General features: G+C 42.0%; 1 long non-coding RNA gene and 1 pseudogene across 1 annotated transcript in view; one reads left to right on the top strand and one right to left on the bottom strand.

Moving 5' to 3' along the window:
* LOC141273142 (uncharacterized) overlaps positions 1–24,773 on the top strand; it is a 168,478-nt pseudogene extending 143,705 nt beyond the window's left edge.
* The window catches only part of LOC141273143 (uncharacterized), a 95,903-nt gene continuing 85,020 nt past the window's right edge, over positions 14,497–25,379 (bottom strand). Inside the window, exon 3 of the long non-coding RNA XR_012322069.1 lies at positions 14,497–14,791. This is a non-coding gene — a long non-coding RNA (uncharacterized lncRNA). The remainder of the gene's footprint in view (positions 14,792–25,379) is intronic.

The raw sequence follows: 25,379 nt of genomic DNA, 5'->3' as shown, positions 1-25,379 counted from the left end.
GGGATGCTGATGCTAATGATGGCGTCATCGCCACTCACCATCTGGATGTGGGTGCTAGTTGGTCAGCTATCCCTTGTAAGGCATCTTTGGTGTAATTGACAAATCTTTGTTGGTTATAATATACGTAATTTATCCAATTTACGTTCTTGTTAACGGTTATTATGGGTATTATGGACTCAAATCCCGCCATCTCTTGGTCTTGGGCCTTGAATTTGTCTGGCACCCCCCTAGGCACTCCAAGAACATCAATAAATATATGTGGGTCAAAACTGCCTTTGGGGTTAACTTCTCTCTTGGCCCTGTATGTACCTGAAAACGCAGCCTTTATTTCCTCTTTGGATTCCTGGGACTCAGATATAAGGTAAACAGACATTATTGCTTTAGTTAAGGCACATTCCCCAGTCCATTTGCCCTCCAGTCTAGTCCTAATCTTCATGTCACCACAAATCCAGTACACGTAACTCAGAGATTGTTTCTGGTTCGGGGCCTCTGTACCCTCTATAGTACTGTAATTCCCACAGTAATCAAATTGGAAAGTCACCACATTCAAGGAAGTGTTGTACCAGAAAACTGGAATATCATTATCTTTAGTAATAATTGCTTGGAATGCACGTGTTACCATAACAAAGGCTTCCCCCACAGCTATCGTCATCAGAAAAAAGAACATCAGGGTTGTTGGTCTGAGACCGCCTTCTTGCAATGGGATGTGTGGACACATGATGTTCGGCCTTTGAACTTCACAGCCGTAGGTGATGTAAGCAACACTTGGTAGGGCCCTCCAAATCTGGCATCCAGTGTGCCTCGCACGTGATATCCAGACAAAATCTCCAGGCTGGATGCTGTGAGTACCTGGTTCAAGATCTGAGTCTGGAATAGAAGAGTACACTGTAGCATGTGTTAGTTTTAACTCTTTAGCAAGTCCGACAACAAAATTCACAAGCTTATCATTCCCTGAACTAAGCTGCTGTGGGTAATATCGACCCATTCTAGGTGGCCCCCCAAACAAGATCTCATATGGTGTGAGCCCTGTGGGTTGTCTCTGGGTATTTCGGACTGAATATAGGGCAATAGGCAGCACCTCCGGCCATGGAAGTGACAATTCTGTACTGGCATTAAGAATTTTGTTTTTCAAAGTGCCATTCATCCTTTCAACTTTGCCGCTACTTTGAGGATAAGGAGTATGCAGGCCCAAATCAGCCCCAATCATCTCCCAGATTGATTTGGTAACTTTTGCAGTGAAGGCGTGTCCTTGATCACTCTTAATCACTTCTGGAATCCCGAATCTGCAGATAAGTTCTGCCATAAACCTTTTCACTGTAGTTCTAGTGGTCATGTTGGCTACTGGGTAAGCTTCTGTCCAGCCTGAAAACATATCCACCACCACCAGAACATATTCATATCTTCCACTCTTGGGTAATTGCATATGATCAATTTGGATTCTCTGGAAAGGATACTGTGACTTTGCCAGTTTCTTTTTTGGCACATGTTCTGTTCTTCCGGGATTAGAAGTGCTACAAATCTCACAGCTCCTAGTATAGTTTGTAACAAGAACTGAGATCTCGGGTGCAATATATATATATATTTATTGATAGCTGAAATCATCTGATTATGTACCTTTCCATGAGCCCACTGAACCACTGCTGGATACAGTGCTGTTGGCAGACATATTCTTCTTCCCACTCTCCAGATTCCGTCATTACAAAACGTTCCTCCCCGTCCGATCCATCCTTGTTTTTCTTCTTCTGTTACCGCATTCTGCCGGTCCACTAAAGTCCTGTGTGCCGGATTCTCTTTCAGTCTTTTCTCCTCTTCATCTTCCTCCTCTTCTTGCAACCTCAAATTTCTCATTCTCGTTTCTTCCTCATCCTCTCTTTGTCTCTGACTTCTGGTGATCACAAACACCTCCGTACCCCCTGACACCTCTGCTTCCTCTGGAAATATTGGTTCCATAGCTGCTTCTTTTGCTGTAATGTCAGCCAGATAATTCCCCTTGGCCTCCTCCGAATTCAGTTTCCCATGAGCCTTAATTTTGATCACAGCCACTTGCCTAGGTAACTTTAAAGCTTCTAGCAGACTTCTCACTGCCGCTGCATTCTGGATTTTAGCTCCACTGGCAGTCTTGTAGCCCCTCAGGGCCCATATCAGGCCAAAGTCGTGGGCAATCCCGAAACCGTAATTTCAGTCTGTGTAGATATTGGCCACTTGACTCTCTGCGCACTTGCAGGCTTCGGTCAGAGCATACAGTTCGGCCTCTTAAGCTGACATATAAGATGGCAGTGGTCCAGCAGAAACAACCATTGGTGGGCACACCGCCGCATATCCGGTATGGTAAGTTCCATATTAATCTGCGTATCTGGACCTGTCAGTATACAGTATCAGATCCGCTTCAGGCAGTGGCTGTTCAGAGACAGTAGGTAGGTGAGAGGTTTCTGCCTTTGTGACCTCAAGGCAATCATGGTCACTCGAATCAAGGTATTCATGGTCTTCTGAGGTCCCCACTAAGTCTTCAGAGCAGTCCCCCCTTGACAGAGGAAGCAGAGTGGAGGGGTTCAAGACAGTACATCGCCGAAGAGCTATATTTTCTGGTAAAAGGAGCTCACATTGGATTCTGACACGACGTTGCATTGATAGATGGTTGTGCTGGGTTTGTGCAAGGATAGCTTTCAAATCATGAGAGGCCAGTATAGTTGTAGGATGGCTAAGTACAACATCTGCTGTTCTGTGGAGGAATTCTGTAGCTGCCAACACTGCTTTGGGACATGTTGGAGCTGTTTGCGACACTGGATCCAATTTACTGGAATTATATCCGATGGGTCTCATGTGGCCTCCATGCTTTTGTGCCAGAACTCCTGAGGCATGGCCACACACTTCAGAGACAAATAGAAAGAATGGAAATTCATAGTTGGGAATCCCCAGAGCAGGGGCTGAAATGATGAGTTCTTTCAACTGGTCCATTACATCCTCAGCTTCTTGGTCAAAATGCAGGTTAAGCTCAGAAGTGTAGACCCGATCATATAGAGGATGCATGAGAACTGACGTGTTAGGGATCCACTGCCTGCAGTATGAGACCATTCCCAGAAAAGCTTGGAGTTGTTTGACAGTTCTCGGGTACAGGATGTCACGGATGGCAGTTTTCCGCTCTTCAGTGAGATGCTTGGTACCTTGGGATATCCAATGACCCAAAAACACAACTTTGGTAAAACACCATTGTAGCTTTCGCAGAGTAACTTTGCATTCAATGGTGGCCAGAAATCGGAGCAAAGAATAGCTGAACCTGTGGCAAATTTGGGCATCTGGACAACAGAGGAGTAGATCATCGACATATTGTATCAATGTGAATTCAGGGTTCTCACTCTTCCAGGGTTGGAGACAGGTAGTTAAGGCCAGTATGAAGTGATGAGGAGAGTTCTGAGCTTGAGACATAACTGTCCAGGTATACTGTTCTCCTCTGTGTGTAAAAGCAAAAAGATACTGGCAGTCTGGATGCAGAGGCACACTGAAGAAGGCGTTTGCCAAGTCGATTACTGTAAAATGCATCGCCTCAGGGGGAATTTCACTGAGCAATGTATGTGGATTTGGCACCACTGGGGTCTCCAGAATTGTAACTGCATTCACAGCTCTCAGATCTTGCACCATCCTAAATTTATCTGGGTCTCCTCTTGCAGTTTTCTTCTTCACTGGAAACAATGGAGTACTAGCAGGAGAAACACAGGGAATTAATGCTCCTTTCTTAAGTAATTCTTGGATCTGGGAATCTAATGACGCTTCTTGGGCTGCTTCAGTGGGTACTGTGGGAGTCTGGGAATCCGTGCACCTTCTTTCAGGAAAACTTGGACTGGCGGGGCAGGCAGCCGGCCTATATCATCTGGACCTTGAGACCAGAGTTCAGGTGGTATGCAGTCAAGATAATGCTGTGGTATGGCGGTTGTTGCAAATTGGATGACACACAATGGGAGGGCATGTATCTTTGTTTGTTCCTCTAATGATAATGGAGTAGAGACATCTAGATGCATTCCATTCTCATCATATGATATCTGAGCATTTAACTTCTGGAGTAGATCTGCTCCCAACAAATTAAGCGGGTAGGTGTCTGAAACGAGCAATCTGGCCAGCAGCTTCTGTTCTTTCCCATTAGGCAATGGAAATGTTAGTCGGGATGAGTGTGGTTTTCCATCCACTCCCACACATGAAATGAAATCATTGAAATAAGCGATTCATAGGGTAAATCTCTTGACCGTATTACTGTTCTGGCTGCCCAAGTGTCTACTAGAAAAGGTAAAGTTCTGTCCCCTACATCTATTTTGACAGTAGAAATCAGTCCAGATTTAGTGGGGACGTTTTCAACTGAGGTCAAGGTGAGCACGGGTTTGCCACTGTCCTATGTGAGGTAATTCTGGTCTTCCCCCACAAACAGGCGTGGTGGGTCCCTGTTGTTGTTGTTCTGAGGATATGGGCCATCACGATATTGTGGATCCCTGTTATTTTGGTACAGCTGTTGTGGTGGCTGGTCTCTGTAATTCTGCACAGGTTCTCTTGGCATTGTCTCATACTCTCTCTGTGGTGGCTGCCGTGATGGCTGTCTATACTTTTGGTGGGAGTACCGTGGATTCCCTTGGTAGCGTGGAGAATCTCTTCTTTCAAATTGCAGGTTGTAAGAGAGTGGCATCAAGCCATAGAAAGTATCCCCTCTATTCTCTGGACATCCTCTTCTGAAATGACCTGGTTGGTTACAATGGTGACAGATTGGTTCCCTTAGTCTGAAACTTGGTCCTCTGTACATTTTTGTGGAGGACCCATCCATTGTGGGGGTGAGCAGTATAGTTGTTGTGGGTATCCTGGGGAATATGGCAACTGTTCTTGTTGATTATCTGCAGGTTGATAGACTGCTAGAGCAGCTGGAGCAGGAGCAGGAACAGGAGTCAGATTAGGTGCTGGAGTAGGCTCTGGAGTAGGCCTTGGAGCAGACCTTGGTACAGTGTTCAATTGTTTCTCTATAGCTTTAGCAATGAGGAGTATCTTTCGCAGGGACATGTCCACATATTCTGGTCTGAAGTCTGTAAGTTTCGCTGAGATTTCCTCTCTGAGTCCCCTAACAAATGAAGTGACTAGCAGATTCTGTTGGATCCTCTGACCTTCATCGAACACTTGATCCTTGAACAGAGTATGGATTCTGGTGTAAAATGTTTCAACATTCTCCCCTGATTCTTGAGTACAGTCAGATACACTGGTAGATGAGTCCGTGAGCCGCTCCTTGGCCCATTGCTGAAGTTGTTCACAAAAAGCTCCTCCTGATTGCTAAGTCTCCTTGTCTGTCACTTGGCTGTCATTCAGAGCTACTTGAATTATTGGCCAGAAGGCATCTCCCGCTCTAATGCTAGTGATTTCATGAAGATCTTTCCAAGTGGCTGAATAAGTTTGTTGAAAGTGTCTGATTCTTCTGTAGAATGCCATAGGGTGTCTGTCCGAGTCAGGTAGTTGACTAATCACTTGATTAACTTGTGAGGGTGTGAATGCCACATATCTATTATGGTGATCTGGCACTGGAGATTCTGACTGAGAAGATGTTGAGGGAGATACCAGCAACACAGCAACAGAAGGTGGGCTTGTTTGTCCAGGAAATAGTTCATTTGGGTTATCTTCTGAGATCATCTGGCGGCTGAGTGGGTCTGATCTAGCTGTGGCACTTTCCACAGCTCGGGTGAGAATTTGAGATTTATGATAGTCATTGCTGACTAGTCTTATCTCCTCCAACGTAGTTAGTCCTCTATACTCCCGTATAGCTTTGGACTATTGCTTGGGCCCAGGCTTGCATAGGAAATCCATACATTCCAGAACTTATAGCAGGAAGAGCAATAGAAGTAAGGTTCCTTGTTCCAGCATAGTTCAGAATATTGTTGATTGTAGCTCTGAGTTGTGACACACACTGATCATGATGATCTTCATCATACACTGGACCTACTGCATGAGTGATAAGCCTGCATGGTAATCTCCCTGTTCTGGTGGCTACCAGGTCTGTTGCCTCGACCAGTCTTGAAGAATGTACAATGCTGTTACAGTCTTCCTGAATAGCATTACCTCCGGCTTGCACAATAGTCTTAGCCACTTCTCCCCTATGTTGTAATCTAGGGTTTGCTGCATTAACTATAGCTTCCACCAGCTTTGTTACCAGATCCCCCAAATCTGCTGTTAGTACTGTTGATGACTTCCAAATTATTCTTTCTGTCCATGGTTTCCACGCATTCTTCATCTGAAAGGCTGGCACGGGAATCCCCCCGATCCAGAGAGAATTCTGATATTGGTGTATAAAATGTCACACGAGCCGGTTTACCTTCTGGATTGCTTATTGGTGTGGACGCTGATGGTGGTGCTGCCTCTTCATCCCGCGGCTCCTCCGGTTCAATAGTATTTCTCCTTCGGTTAAGGCCCTACCGGAACTCCGGACTATTAAATAGAGCTTTGGCACTAGGCAAATGAGGATAGAGAGGGAGATAGTACGCACCATCCGGAGTGACAACCAGACACACTGATATAGGAGTAAATGTCGCGGTTGATGTTCCAGGTGTAGTGTGTATTGCGGCCTGTATTCCAGGTGCGCCAAGATGGCCACCACGGGAAGGAAGCACACAACAGGAAAGGTGCTTGCCACTGGGAGGGAGCACACCCACTGACATCTGGTCAGAGGCTGGAGGTGATGCAATGGGTGTAGTAACATGGCCACTGCAGGAAGGGTTGGAACTTTGGGCGGACATAGGTATAACAGATGAGGATGGGGTACTAGGAGTGGCTTGGGTAGTAGCGAGGGGTGGGCCTCCTGGACAGGGCACATGACATGCAGCACAATAATCTGCTGACAATGGATTCTGCTGGCCACAATTAGAACACACCCAACAATTCATGCGCCGCCATTATAGGGCGGTGGCGAAGGCAACTCTCTAACATAGAAATAACCAGTTATGTTTCCTTTGTTATCCCTATACTCAATCTCCACAAACCCTTCTTTCGCTAAACTCAGCGAAACCTTTTTCCACATGTATGCACTTAGCAACAAACCATTATCTTCCAGTTTTCCCCTGTTTTCACAAATTGCTGCATTCAACATCTCGTACTGTAATCTACCCCCTGGGTACAACCCACACAATGATAATACTTTTTTGGTTTTCTCTACATATTTCAATCCTTCTCTTCTAGCAACTATGTCTTTGGGGTCCTGTCACTCCTGATCAAGCGACCCCTGCGACACAAACAATGTCTTTAGTTTTTCCATGATTTTCGCTCCAGGCGTCCGTCCCCTTAGACTTATGATCAGACCAGCTGATACACAAGTAGAATTGTAACAGGTCCCTACAATCATTACCAAGCACTGAATTGATTCTTTTACGACTTAATGAAGCACTGAACACCCCGCACACACGCATCCTAGTGATGTCTTAATATGCGGCTTAACGATGCAGTTGGCTCCCCGCGTATCCACATCTTAATAGAGGATTGGTTGACCCCGCATGCCCACGCCCCAATGGTGTCTTAATACACGACTTATCAGCAACGTCACTCCCCGCGTGCCCATGTTATAAACAAAGAAATTAGCAACAGTTAGCCAGGAGCGACTACACACCAGAGTTCTTGAAATCACACAGCGGGGATCCACCCAGTCACACGGGGCTGTCCCTAAGGGCCAATCTAGACACCACAAACTCACCAGAGACCGCTCAAAATATGAATAAGCACCTATTAAATCTGCAGACTTACCGTATTCAGTGATGAGAGTTGATCTCGCTTTGAGCAGTCCCGGCTCGTCCGTAGGTGGTCCGGTGATGGGCACCCCAAGACCTAGAGTCCCCTCGAGTGTGATCCGAGTCACGGCACCATTTGTGGAGGTTTCACCAATTTAAGATACACCAGGTAACTGCTTTCCTCCAAATTAAAGATGTCCGAGTGCATGCAAAGAAGCTAATTAATCAAATTTGCTAATCTGGTTGAAAAACTTCACTCAGAGACTGAGCCACACAAATTGCATACTTTATTACGTAGACATGGGGTTATATAGTATTCTTCTTCTAGGTGGGATTAGTAAAATTCATTGCTCTTTCTGATAACTTGGCACACTGCAATTTGCTCATCCATGTACAGTACAGACCAAAAGTTTGGACACACCTTCTCATTTAAAGATTTTTCTGTATTTTCATGACTATGAAAATTGTACATTCACACTGAAGGCATCAAAACTATGAATTAACACATGTGGAATTATATACTTAACAAAAAAGTGTGAAACAACTGAAAATATGTCTCATATTCTAGGTTCTTCAAAGTAGCCTTTTGCTTTGATGACTGCTTTGCACACTCTTGGCATTCTCTTGATGAGCTTCAACAGGTAGTCACCGGAAATGGTCTTCCCACAATCTTGAAGGAGTTCCCAGAGATGCTTAGCACTTGTTGGCCCTTTTGCCTTCACTCTGCGGTCCAGCTCACCCCAAACCATCTCGATTGGGTTCAGGTCTGGTGACTGTGGGGGCCAGGTCATCTGGCGTAGCACCCCATCACTCTCCTTCTTTGTCAAATAGCCCTTACACAGCCTGGAGGTGTGTTTGGGGTCGTTGTCCTGTTGAAAAATAAATGATGGTCCAACTAAACGCAAACAGGATTGAATAGCATGCCGCTGCAAGATGTTGTGGTAGCCATGCTGGTTCAGTATGCCTTCAATTTTGAATAAATCCCCAACAGTGTCACCAGCCAAGCATCCCCACACCATCACACCTCCTCATCCATGCTTCACGGTGGGAACCAGGAATGTAGAGTCCATCCGTTCACCTTTTCTGCGTCGCACAAAGACACAGTGGTTGCAACCAAAGAGCTCAAATTTGTACTCATTCAGACAAAAGCACAGATTTCCACTGGTATAATGTCCATTCCTTGTGTTCTTTGGCCCAAACAAGTCTCTTCTGCTTGTTGCCTGTCCTTCGCCGTGGTTTCCTAGCAGCTATTTTACCATGAAAGCCTGCTGCACAAAGTCTGTTCTTAACAGTTGTCGTAGAGATGTGTCTGCTGCTAGAACTCTGTGTGGCATTAACCTGGTTTCTAATCTGAGCTGCTGTTAACCTGCGATTTCTGAGGCTGGTGACTTAGATAAACTTATCCTCAGAAGCAGAGGTGACTCTTGGTCTTCCTTTCCTGGGGCGGTCCTCATGTAAGCCAATTTGTTTGTAGCGTTTGATGGTTTTTGCAACTGCACTTGGGGACACTTTCAAAGTTTGCCCAATTTTTCGGACTGACTGACCTTCATTTCTTAAAGTAATGATGGCCACTCGTTTTTCTTTACTTAGCTGCTTTTTTCTTGCCATAATTCAAATTCGAACAGTCTATTCAGTAAGACTATCAGCTGTGCATCCACCTGACTTCTGCACAACAGAACTGATGGTCCCAACCCCATTTATAAGACAAGAAATCCCACTTATTAAACCTGACAGTGCACACCTGTGAAGTGAAAACCATTTCTGGTGACTACCTCTAGAAGCTCATCAAGAGAATGCCAAGAGTGTGCAAAGCAGTCATCAAAGCAAAAGGTGGCTACTTGGAAGAACCTAGAATATAAGACATATTTTCAGTTGTTTCACACTTTTTTGTTAAGTATATAATTCCACATGTGTTAATTCATAGTTTTGATGCCTTCAGTGTGAATGTACAATTTTAAAAGTCATGAAAATACAGAAAAATCTTTAAATGAGAAGGTGTGTCCAAACTTTTGGTCTATACTGTATCTCTTGGCCTCAGTAACGCCTTAGGAATTCTGATGGGAGGGGTGAAGTCGTCTCTCAGCTCCATCTTTGCCAACTCGACATGAATCTCTCTGTTATCAGCCATGCACATGCATACGTCATTCCCAGGAAATCATTTAGTTGTTCGTTCTTGTCTACAATAAGAACAGAAACTGTTAGTTATATTCATTAACTATTAACATAATCCATGTGCATATACCCATTGGCATACATACATACACATAGATTATTCCATCATCTCTATATTAATTCACACTGATTAGGTAATCTATTAAAATAAACAAATTGATTTTCTATAATATACTGTATATATTTTACCTTGACAAGTGTACAGGCTGAGCTGCCGGCAGAGAGGTCACACGAGTTCATCAGCTGATGAACTCGTCTGACCTCACTTACAGCACTACTGCTGAGTGAGAAAATTCCCATGCAGCGGTAGTGCTGTAAGTGAGGTCAAACGGGTTCATCAGCTGATGAACTCATCTGACCTCACTCCCTGCAGCTCATCCTGTACACTGACTGGAGCGCTCCTGTTAGTGTATCGTGGCTGCAGAATAAAGGGGTCACATTTTCTGATGTGGCCGTTCTATTCATGAGATCATCGTGGGACACTCGGATTATATGGACTACGGCGGACAGGTGAGGATTAAGGTGAGAAAAATAAATTTGGTGAGTCCCAAGAATAATTAAAATCCTCAATTTATTAGAAAATAATTAAAAGATCATACAGGTTGAGGATTAAGGTGGTTTAATATTTCATATTTATTTCAGGAGACAATGGCTTCGGGGAATAGATGTAAGGTAAGTATATGGTGTTGTTTTATTTTTTATTTTTTGCAGGGGATGAGGGCATCGGGCACTAGGTGTAGGTGAGTATAATTCTTTTTTTATTTGAACATTTTTTTATTAATTTTAACTTTTTTTTTTTTTAATTCAGCTTTTTACATTGGATCACTGTCACCGCTGTGGGATCATGCTGACATCTGTCAGCATGATCCCACAGCACTCTGAACGTGGCAGCGATGTCACCGCCCATCAGAAACCAAATATGTTTGGGTTCCCCATTCATATGAATGGGGTCTGTGTTCGGGTACTCTTCTGGTACCCGAACCCGAACTTTTAATAAACTGTTTGGCGTTCGGCTGAAGTAGCCGAACCCGTACAGTCACGGGTTCGCCCATCACTATACATTGTCCAAATGACAGTTACATTGTTTTCTAAACATGTTATACATATTGTATATTTTTTCAAGCCACTGTAACTGTATGTATAAAAAGAAGGACAATCTGTTTGTGTGAATATAATAAAATGTCTTAAAATTGTTTAACTTCTTTTACAGCTGCCAGCCATGACTGTTACTGGTTTTGGAGCAATGGCAAACATGCTTCAGTTAACTATTTCTGTCTATATCGTTTACTATGGGTTCAGTTCCCTGAAATACATATTGGAAAATCCTCCACAGGTACTGTATGGATTTGGAAGCAAAGCAATAAAAATAATTGTAATGTAAACTGTAATCTATATAACAAATTCCATGAAACATTGCTATTCTGGATCATGGGTGGTGTCTATTATTTCACAATGGGCACAGAAAGTATTCAGACCCCTTTAAATTTTGCACTCTTTGTTTCATTGCAGCCATTTGGTAAATTCTAAAAAGTTCATTTTTTTCTCATCAAAGTACACTCTGCACCCCATCTTGACTGAAAAAAAAAACAGAAATGTAGAATGTTTTGCAAATTTATTAAAAAAGAAAAACTGAAATAACACATGGTCATAAGTATTCAGACCCTTGGCTTAATATTGAGTAGAAGCACCCTTTTGATCTAGTACAGCCATGAGTCTTCTTGGGAATGATGCAACAAGTTTTTCACACCTGGATTCGGGGATCCTCTGCCATTCTTCCTTGCAGATCCTCTCCAGTTCCGTCAGGTTGGATGGTGAACGTTTGTGGACAGCCATTTTCAGGTCTCTCCAGAGATGCTCAATTGGGTTTAGGTCATGGCTCTGGCTGGGCCAGTCAAGAATGGTCACAGAGTTTTTCTGAAGCCACTCCTTTGTTATTTTAGCTCTGTGCTTATGGTTTTTGTCTTGTTGGAAGGTGAACCTTCGGCCAAGTCTGAGGTCCAGAGCACTCTGTATAAGGTTTTCATCCAAGATATCTCTGTACTTGGCAGCATTCATGTTTCCGTAAATTGCAACCAGTCATCCTGTCCCTGTAGCTGAAAAACACCCCCATAGCATGATGCTGCCACCACCATGTTTCACTGTTGGGATTGTATTGGCCAGATGATGATCAGTGGCTGGTTTTCTCCACACATACCGCTTAGAATTATTACCAAAAAGTTCTATCTTCGTCTCATCAGACCAGAGAATCTTATTTCTCATAGTCGGGGAGTCATTAATTTGTTTTTGAGCAAACTTTATGCGGGCTTTCCTATGTCTTGCTCTGAGGAGAGGCTTCCGTCGGGCCACTCTGCCATAAAGGCCCGACTGGTGGAGGGCTGCTGTGATAGTTGACTTTGTGGAACTTTCTCCCATCTCCCTACTGCGTCTCTGGAGCTCAGCCACAGTGATCTTGGGGTTCTTCTTTACCTCTCTCACCAAGGCTCTTCTCCCATAGTTGCTCAGTTTGGCTGGATGGCCTGGTCTAGGAAGATTTCTGGTGGTCCCAAACTTCTTCCTTTAAAGGATTTTGGAGGCCACTGTGCCCTTAGGAACCTTGAGTAATGCAGAAATTCTTTTGTAACCTTGGCCAGATCTGCGCCTTGCTCTCTGAGCTCCTTGGGCAGTTCCTTTGAGCTCATGATTCTCATTTGGTCTGACATGCACTGTGAGCTGTGAGGTCTTATATAGACAGGTGTGTGCCTTTCCAAATAAAGACTTATCAGTTTAATTAAACACAGCTGGACTCCAATGAAGGAGTAGAACCATCTCAAGGAGGATCACAAGGAAATGGACAGCATGTGACTTAAATATGAGTGTCTGAGCAAAGGGTCTGAATACTTATGACCATGTGATATTTCAGTTTTCCTTTTTTAATACATTTGCAAAAATTTCTACATTTCTGTTTTTTTTCCAGTCAAGATGGGGTGCAGACAGAGTGTACTTTAAAGGGGAAAAAATGAACTTTTTAGAATTTACCAAATGTCTGCAATGAAACAAAGAGTGCAAAATTTAAATGGGTCTGAATACTTTTTGTACCCACTGTAGATCAATCCTTTATAATACATAAAAGTATTGATATTTCTGCTGTAACAGGCTAACAGATGATACGGCTTATACAACCTGGGATATCAAGCCAGATGTTTCCCACTAACTAAAAGGGAGCATCAACTCTGTACTAAAGCTCAACCCCATTCCAGTAAATGAAGATGAGTTACAATATTAGATAATCATATCAAACATATATAGTAGTAATAAGTGGGTTCTTGAAAACCATTTATCTCAACCAATAGCTGTGAACTCTTCTTACAACTCATACTACTAATAATAATTGTTGATGGAAATTCCATTGTCATTTTCTGGATTTTAGACTTTTCTTTGCAAAGGTTATTCCCGAAATGACTAGATTTACTTTTTAAAAGGACTATTTAAATTTTTTTGGCCATACAGTACAATTTTTCAAGTCTTAGCTATTTGACTGACTTTTCCAAACTGCCAATGTCAGCAGCCTAGTTCAAAGAGAAGGCGCCACATGGTCTCCCCATTCTTCTTTTTTTTCACCTAGTTTCATCTTTTTACTGCCATTCTTTCCATGATCCTTGGAACAATTCGTAACCAATTGTTTGCCAAGAATGCAGTTCAAGAAAGTTTTTCACAGCTTTTGAGCCACGAAAATCCGATAGGTGCAGCTTGGACCTCTCTCAAAGGCTTTGTGGGCAACATCTATGTTATTTAAACTTTCAGAACATGTATATAATGATAGAGTCTTATATATAGCCTCTGCAGTCTGTACAAATATACATGGGCTCCAAAAAGTAAGACCCCCTTTGGTCTTTTAAACCCTTAAGAATATGGCCCATTTGAGGTGAAATGTATTTATTTTTGTGCAGTTATTCAAATGCATGTTTTTCTGTAAAGTAGTTTCTCATCCCCACCATTAATAATTTCTGTGCTCCCTTTAGCCAAAGAATCTGGCTCTTTAAAATGAGGATAAGAATGTGGAGGGAGAAGGGGTGAGAATAAACTGGCAGGGGATGTCAAGATAGAAGGGCAGAGATAATACATGGGCAGGAGCTGGAAAGGATTGGAATAACATAAAAGCAGCAGGGCAAAATGGAGGCTAATAGGTGAGGTAACATGGTTTCCAGGGTGAGGCAGATAGGAGGCAGTATGCCTGTGCTCAATGAGGTTTTAGGTTGATGGACATTAAAAAATTTCTGCATTGATGCAGCTCCTGTGCAGAGCACAGTTACTCAATAAATTTCAGCGATGGCTATGACTCCTGGCTAATGTGGGCTCTAAGATTTCCGTTCTCCATAGCTAGTCTTGCCATTGCAAGCCCAACCTCCTCTTAATACATGGCACCCACATCTCCACATAGTCCCCAGACCAGATGCAAAAATTAATTCAGACGTCAAGCAAAACTTCTAAATAAAATCTGAACCCTGAACAGTTTTCAAATGTATTTGGACACCTGTTCATCATTTTACATTGCCATGCGTACTTCCCGAAAATACCCTGCAGCTATAACATATAGCATATTTTCATACCTTATCCAGTAGTGGTCAGTACCTGGGCAATCACAGATCAGCGGTTTACTTCGGAGCACAGTTTTTATGGTAGAGTTGTTTTCTGTCTCCAGAGTCACTGGGTAAGTCTCTCTCTTCTACCGGGTGCAAGCTCTTATGATCAGCGGAGTCCTCTCTCTTCTGTAGGGTGTAAGCTTTTATAGTCTCATGTAATATATAGTCTTATGGTATGATCCTCTCTTTCTCTTAGCAACAGCATGTGTGAAAAAGACTAGGGTATAGTAAGAGATCACAGACTACACATGAGTCAGCAGTGTGATGCAGCTGCAAAAAAGGCAAACACAGTTTTGAGATGTATTAAGAGAAGCATACAGTCTAGATCACATGAAGTAATTATCCCCCTCTACTCCTCCTTGGCCAGACCTCATCTGGAATATTGTGTCCAGTTCTGGGCACCACATAATAAAAAAGACATAGAAAACTGGAGCAAGCTCAGAGAAGAGCTATCAAGATGGTGAGCGGACTGCAAACTATGTTCTACTAGAAACAGTTAAAGGATCTGGGAATGTTTAGCTTGCAAAATATATATAGCAGTCTATAAATATGTGAAGGGATGTCACAGTGTAGAGGGATCATCCTTATACTCATTTGCACATGGAAACACGAGAAGCAATGGAATGAAACTGAATGGGAGAAGATACAGATAAGATTTTAGAAAAAGCTTTTTGACAGTGCACACGGTCAGTACTGTCAGCGCTTTGAACGCAGCATACTCTATGCTGTGTCCAAAATGCTGCACGCAGGTGAATCCGCATGTGTTCATTGAACCATGCGGATTCACTGCAATCAGTACATTGTATTGATTTAATGTCTCTTACAGAGACTAGCAACACTGCAAAAGAAATTGACATGCTGCAGTCTGGAAAGACGCACCGCGTATCCGTGGGTGATCTGCAGGTGTACGGAGATGCATAGTGGGTATGGGATTTCTTGAAATCCCATCCACTATACTGGAACATCTGGCCGCTGTAGTTTGCATGCAGCGCAAGTGCGCTGTGTCCAATCCGCAGCAATTGCTGATTGTGTGCACATACCCTGAAGGTTATCAATGAGTAGAATAGGCTGCCATGAGAGGTGGTGAGTTCTCCTTCAATGGAAATCTTCAAACAGAGGCTGGACAGACATCTGCCTGAGATGGTTTAGTGAATCCTGCATTGAGCAGGGAGTTGGGCACCATGACCCTGCAGTTCTCTTCCATTTCTAACATTCTATTATTCTATGATTCTTTTCTGAAGAGTGTAAGCTCATATAGTCAGTATGTTCCTCTCTCTCACCTTTTCAGGGACTCCACAGCAATGACGCCAGGGAGGTCACGCAATATCTCACAGTGCCGTCACTATGTCACGGATTTCGTCTGGAATCGTGAGCACGCGATCCAGACTACTCTTTACTTAGGTATTGGCAAGCGACCAGTGAGCGTATGGTGTCACACCTCCGGATTCCAACGCATGGAATATGTGTTTACGCCCTCCGTACAGTCACTATAAGCTTCACGATAGCCCAATTATTAATATTATTCGCTGCCACCACCATCCAGCTTTGAAATATAATACAGGCCTGGGCGGGCGGACACCTGCGTTTTGGTAGCATATGGCTTTAGAGGAGGGAACGATTATAGAACAAAAGAAACCGAGCTATTAAATTTTATATTTAATCCAAAAGGGAGGCAGTGTTTAGGAAAAATATATACAAGATGTTAGAAAGGAAACATACAATACATAAGCAATTACACAAAATAATAAGGATTAAAGAAGAAATTTACGCTATACAGTTCGCAGGGACGAATCAGCATAGGTGGAGGAGGGGCTCCCCGATTTGATCTGAACGTTATCGAACGTGACCCATTGCTTATAGTTCTTATACCCCTCTGGCAATGAGTATGAATCAATATTCCCTTGTCTCTTTTATGCCGAAGAAGAAGATCTGCCCACACACCCCCTGTGCTGACATCACAGGGGCTGGACTCCACTCCACCCTTCATGTTTGTATTCAAAAACCTGTTTTTTGGGATAACTTATCGCTCGTTGAACCGAGAAGCCCAAAAGTGATCCCATATTTTCTATTATGATTTTACCTTCATTTAGAGACCCTACATCACGTAGTTGTAGTCTGCTATTCTGGTGCTTTTGCGCTACAGCTCCATGGAGGGTTTTTCAGTGACAGAAAAATATCCCTATCGTTCCCTAGCTGACCCTGCCCCTAAAAATATGGGTCCCATCATTACCAGATGTATGGAACTTTAGTTATTCCATATTTCGTATAGGAGTCGAAAATCCTACAGCCTTTGTTTAAACTCTCTTTGAGACTAAACGAGCCATTTCCTCCTTCCTTCCATCTCTGCTCCTATACTGGAAGGTGTCAATCTATCCCAGTTCTATGTTAAGAGGAAATGCATTCATATGTTAAGTAGAGTAGGCTATTGAGCTTCTTGCACTGTTACTTGCATACAGACAGCTGCGTGGACTGACAGCTCTTGTTTCGTTACAAAAGATGGATAAGGGAGGGGTGAGGGGGGCTCCAGGGGAAGCAAGAAAGAATATGTTTAATATTTCTCAGTATCTTCCTGACACACCTGTAGAATGTTTTCTCTTATGGTTGGTAGGTTCCTCTCTCTCTCGTGTAGGCCTCGCTCACATCTGCGTATAACTCGGACGAGTGGAATCCGATAAAAAATTGGATTGCACTTGTACCAATGTTATTCGCAGAGTCTGCGATTTTTTTTCTCAGGTGTAATCTGGATGAGAAAAAAATCGCTATATCTCGCGAGTGGTCGCCTATATCGGATGAGACTCGCCAATGCAAGTCAATGGGTGCGAGAAAAGAAAACAGACTGCACACGGACCACGCGTATGCCGTCCGCTTTTTTTCTTCCACACATATCAATAAACCAGGAAATTTCATCAGCCAAGTAAAGTAAATTCACAACCAGAACCCTCAAAAGAGATAGAATAGATAGAATAGATATCTATCATGTAGATATATAATTTCACAAGCCTCCTACATATTAAAAACGTACACCCTTTAGTGACTTTTATGTGGCACTAAAAGGAGTTTCTTTATCCTAATAAATAAATAAAAGAAACTCTGTGGGGTCCCCCCTATTTTTGATAACCAATTAAGGTAAAGCAGACAGCAGCAGGCTTTTATTATCAGGCTGGGAAGATCCCTGGTGATCGAGCACCCGAGTATCACGGCGAGCTCGGGCAGAGCTTCGAGCACCCAAGCATTTTAGTGCTCGCTCAACACTAATAGACATCTTTGTAAATATGGTGGAGGATGACATTAGAAAGTTAAGCAGAAGGAAAGGGAATATCTCTAAGAATTTGAGTCGGGAGGAGTTTGAGGCAATGAGGGATTTACAGGGCAATAATGAAATAATCATTAAGCCCTCCGATAAGGGGGGCAACATTGTCCTCATGGACGTAGTGGATTACGTTCGTATGGTGATGGATTTATTAAATGATAAGAAAACGTATTTGGTCCTGAAAAATGATCCAACAGAAAATTTTCTTAAAGAATTGTCTAGTCTGCTAAAGGATGTACAGGAAACAAAATCTTGTATCAGAGGATGAATGCAAAAAGATGTATAACCTGCATCCCGTAACAGCTACGTTTTACGCCTAGCCCAAGGTGCATAAAGAAGTGAGACCTATACCAGGAAGACCTATTGTGTCTGGAAATAATTCATTGACGGAGGGTGCAAGTCAGTACCTAGGGGAACTGTTGTCTCATTTTGTACAAACATTACCATCGTATATTCGTGAAACGAAAGATATGGTCCTAAAATTGAAAGATTTGAATGTCCCTGATACTACAATTCTGGCTAGTTTAGATATTGAAGCACTTTACAGTAATATTGATCACGAATCGGGTATCACAGCGGTGTCACATTTTCTTTCCACTAAAGGCAGACAATTTTATGCACATAATAATTTTCTATATTCACTTTTGCGGTTTGTTTTGAGTCACAATTTTTTTTACCTTTAGCGGTGCCCTCTATCATCAGATTAGGGGCACCACAATGGGTATTTCTTGTGCACCTACTTTTGCTAACATATTTTTAGGGTGGTGGGAAGACACATTTGTATTTTGTGAAGATTTATCATTTTACACGAGTCATATTTTGTTTTGGGGTAGATACATTGATGATGTTTTTATTTTGTGGCACGGTGATGCACTTTTATTTTCTGACTTTGTATCTATCCTTAACAATAACAAGAGTGGAATGCACTTTACACAAGAAATTGGACATCAAACGATCAATTTTTTGGACCTGTCTATCTCTATTGATACCAGAGGAATTTTACATACAGATATTTATAGGGAGCAGACTTCGATGAATAATCTTTTGCACTGGGAAAGCTGGCACCCTCCGTCTTTGAAAGCCGGAATACCGGTTGGTCAGTACCTTATGGCAAGACGTAATAGTTCTAGTGAAACTACCTGTGGCAGAGAAAGTCAAAAATTGTTTTGGAGGTTCTCCTCTAGGGAATACCCTAAGAAAGTGTTGTATAAAGCCTTTAACAGGGCTAAAGGGACCAGTAGGGATAAATTGTTGGATGTCAGGCCCCTTGATAAGATGGAGAAGACAATCATCAGATTCATAGGAATGTATGATGATAGAGCCACAGAGACCTACAACATCTTACGGAAATATTGGCCCATTTTAAAGGCCGATTCAGATTTGAAGGATATCATTAGGGAGTTTCCATCTGTAACCTATCGGAGAGGCAAAATTCTGAAAGAATTTTTGACACGCAGTCATTTCATGCTATTGGAGGACAGTTCTACATCTAGAAGAATGATAGGGGATTCACACCCTTGTGGCACATGTACTTTCTGCAGATATTTGCCCGTTATGAAGGAATTTATTAATCCAGTGGATAATAAGGAATATTTTGTGAGAGATAACATCTGTTGTAAGACAAAATGGGGAATTTATACAATAATGTGTCCCTGTCCCAAGTTGTATATTGGAAAAATGGTTCAGGAATTAAGGAGAAGGATTTCAAAACATATAAGCTCAATTAATACCTGTGTAGATACACCTTTGTCGACTCATTGTCGACTCATATGAGAAATGTACACACCCATAATCCTTTAGACATTAAGGTATGGAGTATTAGACATCTAGTGTTGGGACCCCGTAGTGGCAATTTGGACAAAATTCTGCTTCAAGAAGAGAGTAGGTGGATATACAGATTAAGATCACGCAGTCCTTATGGCCTAAACAAGGGTTTCTCCTTTTCCACTTTCCTTCCCGATTGAATGGGTGACTATTTTATCTCTTTGGATTCAGTATTGTCTATTTTTATACTTTTTTTTATGGTTATTGCCAGAGTATTGAGTTCATGAGGAATAAAGGTTTATTGTCCTGCCACCAACATTAATGGATATTGAAATAACGTTATGGAATAAGTCTATAGTATATATGGGCTGTGCTTGACATCATGATATGGCTTCTGTTATGATTATTGATCTTAATTGTGGTATGATTTATTTGCACTGAGGAAACTCTTGTTAGATCATGTATGTTTTTAATAGTGAAGGGATGTGATGTGCACTTTATTTGGTTTACTATTATAGTGACTCCCCATTGTCATTTTTTGACAGTATTACAGTTATATCGATTTTACATTGTCAATTACATTGTCTTTTGTGACACGATCACACATGATTATTGACAGATGAGATTCAAACTGTTCTATCTTGCGTTATACATAATAATAAACCTTCCTTATTTCCTACCCTATATAAAAGATATAATCTTTTTATGTATAAGATGGGTGACAGAGATATCGAGACATGCGCAATTGTATGCTCTTTCCTGTGTATCGGAGTTAAAGCAGGCGCTTTGGATCCCATAAAGTGACCTGTGAGAGGTTGTCCCCTCAGAACGTGATTGGTGGAGTGATCAGTGAATGTGTGCAGGTGCGCATATGTCATGCAACCTGGAAATGATGCAGTCAAGCAGAGGTTCTTCCCCACTGTTCTGCAGAGCTCCACCCCCTGATCACACGGTGCTGACGTCATCACAGGTTCTTCCCCACTGTTCTGCGGAACACCACCCCCTGATCACACGGTGCTGACGTCATCACAGGTTCTTCCCCACTGTTCTGCAGAGCTCCGCCCCCTGATCACACGGTGCTGGAGTCATCACAGGTTCTTCCCCACTGTTTTGTGGCGCTCCACCCCCTGATCACACGGTGCTGACGTCATCACAGGTTCTTCCCCACTGTTCTGCGGAGCTCCGCCCCCTGAATAATTCAGCCATCATCAGCTAGGAATGATGTGAGCTCGGGGATGCGACATATGACGGAAATGTACGTCATATATTGTGAGGGTTAATAATACACTGTTTGCAGTGTGGGTGTAAAGAGTAAAAATACAGTTAATAAGGTGTTGTTATTACTGTAAATCTCAGATGAATTAATTTACAGTCACACTGACGGTGCAATACTGCACATCCATATAACACTTGAATGTTTGAATTATTATTCATAAACTCATACTACCACTCCCATTTTCAGTGTGCTTTGACACTGCAGTAGTACACCACAGTCAGATTGGGTCTTTTTCTATCCCTACATGGAGTGAGCTGTGCGCTCTAACCTCATTGCCCTATCCTGTAAAATCCTAAAATGGTGCTACTGGGCTGTCCCTTATCTTTAATACTGCCTCTAATAGTCCATCCTGATTGGCAGGGCTGGAAATGTGGTGTGACAGCTGTATGAGGAAATCTGCACAGCCATGCCTTGATATCATTAGCTAGCTGAGTCTTCAGCAGTTTTTTCTTGGTGATCCTCGCAAATCAATTTGCAGAGTGTTCCAAATTTGCAGGGAATTGAGAATTTAAGGAAATTTGATTTGAAGTTGAACCTCCACGGATTGATCCACTCATCACTAGTCTGGGGTCTAAAATTAATTTAGGGCTCTGGTCTGGGGTCTGACAGCAATATAGAGTATGCATATAAGTAACTCTGCCCTTATATATAAGCCACAGTCCTCAAGCACCCACTCCTGTTTTTGCCATGTCTTACTCTTTGAGCAACACCCTGTGAAGGACCTCCCTTGATTGACAGCCCCGTAAAATGCCAATGTAAGCAGCTATGTGGACATTGTTGGAGGAAATCTATGAGAGTATAAGAGGTCTAGAAGTGTTGTAATTGTGCGCTTAACACCTCAAATTTGTTTATGCTTATTCTGTTGCACACACCATTGTTTTGGCCCTTATTGCTGGATCTCAAAGCTTACACTTTTTTAAATAACCATATCTTGTCCATAACACAGAACATTTTTAACTAATTATAGCATTTTCTGGGTAATTGCAACAAAATATACAGTTAGGTCCATATATATTTGGACAGAGACAACAGTTTTCAAATTTTGGTTCTAGACATTACCATAATGAATTTTAAACAAAACAATTCAGATGTAGTTGAAGTTCAGACTTTCAGCTTTCATTTGAGGGTATCCACATTAAAATTGGATGAAGGGTTTAGGAGTTTCAGCTTCTTAACATGTGCCACCCTGTTTTTAAGGGACCAAAAGTAATTGGACAGATTAAATAATTGTAAATAAAATGTTCATTTCTAGTACTTCATCTGTCCAAAGAATGTTCTTCCAGAACTGTGCTGGCTTTTTTAGATGTTTTTTAGCAAAGTCCAGTCTAGCCTTTTTCTTCTTGATGCTTATGAGTGGCTTGCACCGTGCAGTGAACCCTCTGTAGTTACTTTCATGCAGTCTTCTCTTTATGGTAGATTTGGATATTAATACGCCTACTTCCTGGAGAGTGTTGATCACTTGGTTGGCTGTTGTGAAGGGGTTTCTCTTCACCATGGAGATTATTCTGCGATCATCCACCACTGTTGTCTTCCATGGGCGCCCCGGTCTTTTTGCATTGATGAGTTCACCAGTGCTTTCTTTCTTTCTTAGGATGTACCAAACTGTAGATTTTGCCACTCCTAATATTGTAGCAATTTCTCGGATGGGTTTTTTCTGTTTTTGCAGCTTAAGGATGGCTTGTTTCACCTGCATGGAGAGCTCCTTTGACCGCATGTTTACTTCACAGCAAAACCTTGCAAATGCAAGCACCACACCTCAAATCAACTCCAGGCCTTTTATCTGCTTAATTGAGAATGACATAACGAAGGGATTGCCCACACCTGTCCATGAAATAGCCTTGGAGTCAATTGTCCAATTACTTTTGGTCCCTTTAAAAACAGGGTGGCACATGTTAAGGAGCTGAAACTCCTAAACCCTTCATCCAATTTTAATGTGGATACCCTCAAATGAAAGCTGAAAGTCTGAACTTCAACTGCATCTGAATTGTTTTGTTTAAAATTCATTGTGGCAATGTCTAGAACCAAAATTTGAAAACTGTTGTCTCTGTCCAAATATATATGGACCTAACTGTATATAGAGCTTACAATGCTACTAGGATCCATTGCATATGGCTTCAAGATTAATTTATACATGTTTGATATCGCACACACCATTAAATTAAATGTATATTCATTCTTTATATGCAAATAGTGGCCAGGATATCCAATCACCAAGTGCTACTGAACTAAAGGAGTATTCTGATTGGCTGATTAGTATTGGTATTAATTTAACTACTGCTACAATGTCAGCTAATTTGAGGAAGCCCTGTACTTTAACAATAATCATAATTGTAATATCTTAATTTTCTCATTTTAGCCTCGTGCAAATGAAAATCTTGGGTTTGTTCTCCCAGACCCTGACCCTCCTGCATATTTTGAAGCAACTTTTCATGAACCACCACAATTTCTCCAGCCTTCACCATTTCTGCCACCTCCTCCATATCCTCACTTATCAACAAATTCAGCACCACCACCATTTAGTGAAGTGGCAGATCATTCACAACCACCACCATACTCCGAATGAGGAACTTCCAGACTGATCAGCAGGAATGACTTTGGGAAGGCAAAAAATGTACTGGTTGAAGAATGTTCCCTACTAAGCCGTTGATGTGATATTGCCAAATAAACCATCAGTTACTAATTGGGAGTTACTAATTGAGGGTCTGACTGTTGTGGAGCACCTGGGTCCTTTCAATTTTTTTTTGCACATAACTTCTTCATACCTGTAATTTTGAATGTATTAGTTGCTCCTCATCACCAATCAGCAAGTACAAAACATGCCTGACAAGCATTGCTAATTCTTGTGCCACCAAGTAAAAGTAGCAACTTTTTTTAGCTAGATGAATCAAAGAGGCTATATACTATATATCAATGTGTAGCAATGCCAATTTAAAGGGGTTTTCCAAAGAATTCTTATTTATGCTGCTTATGCTTACTAATGGTGAAATTAAAAAGTTGTACTTTACTTTCCTAATGCTGCTCCAAGGCCGGCTCTCCCCTGCTGTCACCAGGTTCTATGACTACCTGAGCTTTACCCCTGAACCCACTAATTTGCTGCAGTGGTAACATGCACTTTAGTCATGACACAATGACACCCGCCCATCTATGAAAATTCAATCCAACATATCCTGCACTTTTCTGGAGGGCTGTGGATAATAAGTACCTAGTTACCTACACAAATACATTGTGGGATTGAACTCTTGTTTATACCTTTTGACCTAATGTCTACAGATCTTCCCATTAATACAGTCCTGGGACATATTATTCTTGCTGCTAGATTAATGATTCAATTGTAGAAATAGGATAAAAAGCATGTAACATAAGAAAACTGTGGTTTATTGTAAAGCACGTTGGATCTATAAATTAAAGTAGCACTCCCATCAAAATTTTTATCCTCTTACTATATTGCAATCATTATATTTTAAGGCACTGTGTACTTACAATTGCTCATTTTGTCTTTCTACCCAGTTAATTCTTCTCTTTTCTCTATGTAGAAACAGTAACTCATCATTCATACAGGGAAAATTGATCTCCTGTTTCTACATAGAGATTAAAAGGATTCAGCTAGTCAGTTTAATCATGTGATGTCATAGACCTTATGAAAAACAGAAAAATTAAGTGTGTAGAAGGGCAAAATGAGCAATTGTAAAAATATAGTGCTATATAATATGATGATTGCAATCTATTAAGAGGATAAAAATTTTGATGCGTGCGCTTCTTTATTAAAGAGGAAAGTTTTTATCCCTGATGCTGGACTTCCATTTTCTATGACAGCACTTGAAACATGTAAGCAAACTGTGATATGTGTTGTATTGTAAAGCACGCAGGATTTATACATTAATAAAAAAGGTTTTTCTCTCCAATGCTGGATTTCCTTTTTCTATTATTGGATTTGCTTCATACCTAAGCCAGAGGTCAAGTCCCTGCAGGGAACTACAAATATGGATGGGTGAGTCACTGCCAGTTTTATAGTCTTTTTAGATTAATGATTGCTGGTACCTGGAAAACAAATTCTCCACTGATGAGCAATGAACTGAAAATACTGTTCACCTAGCTTTCACTCCACAGAAGATGTTGGCAACTCACCATTGATCTCTGTACAAGCTTTTAAATAGTTGGTGAACTTAGACATAATTTAACTCTCAACTACCTTCATATTCACAACTGCCCTATATAGGGCCACCATCAAGGCATTACTGCTGCATGGGGCCCGGTGAGCAGAAAGAGGAGACGCCAAGCCTGAGCTACCCCTCTTGTGCTTCTGCTCACTCAGCCCCTGGGTTATCGCACGCCGGCGCAGAGAGGGTTCTCGGAGCTGCATGGCCATCAAAACTCGGCTGTGCGTCTCCAAGGGAATCCCACCGCTTCTTCAGTGATGCGCTGGTGACTGCGCATATGCCAGTATGTACACGTGCCACTTACCTGGAGGACAGCAGACATGGAGCTGCATGGGATCGTATGAAAGGTAA

This window comes from Phyllobates terribilis, unplaced genomic scaffold, assembly GCF_046119375.1.
Source record: "Phyllobates terribilis strain yellow unplaced genomic scaffold, ASM4611937v1 Scaffold_5__5_contigs__length_657084704, whole genome shotgun sequence".
In the NCBI taxonomy this organism is placed as follows: Eukaryota; Metazoa; Chordata; class Amphibia; order Anura; family Dendrobatidae; genus Phyllobates; species Phyllobates terribilis.
This window is presented reverse-complemented; position numbering and strand designations above follow the sequence as displayed.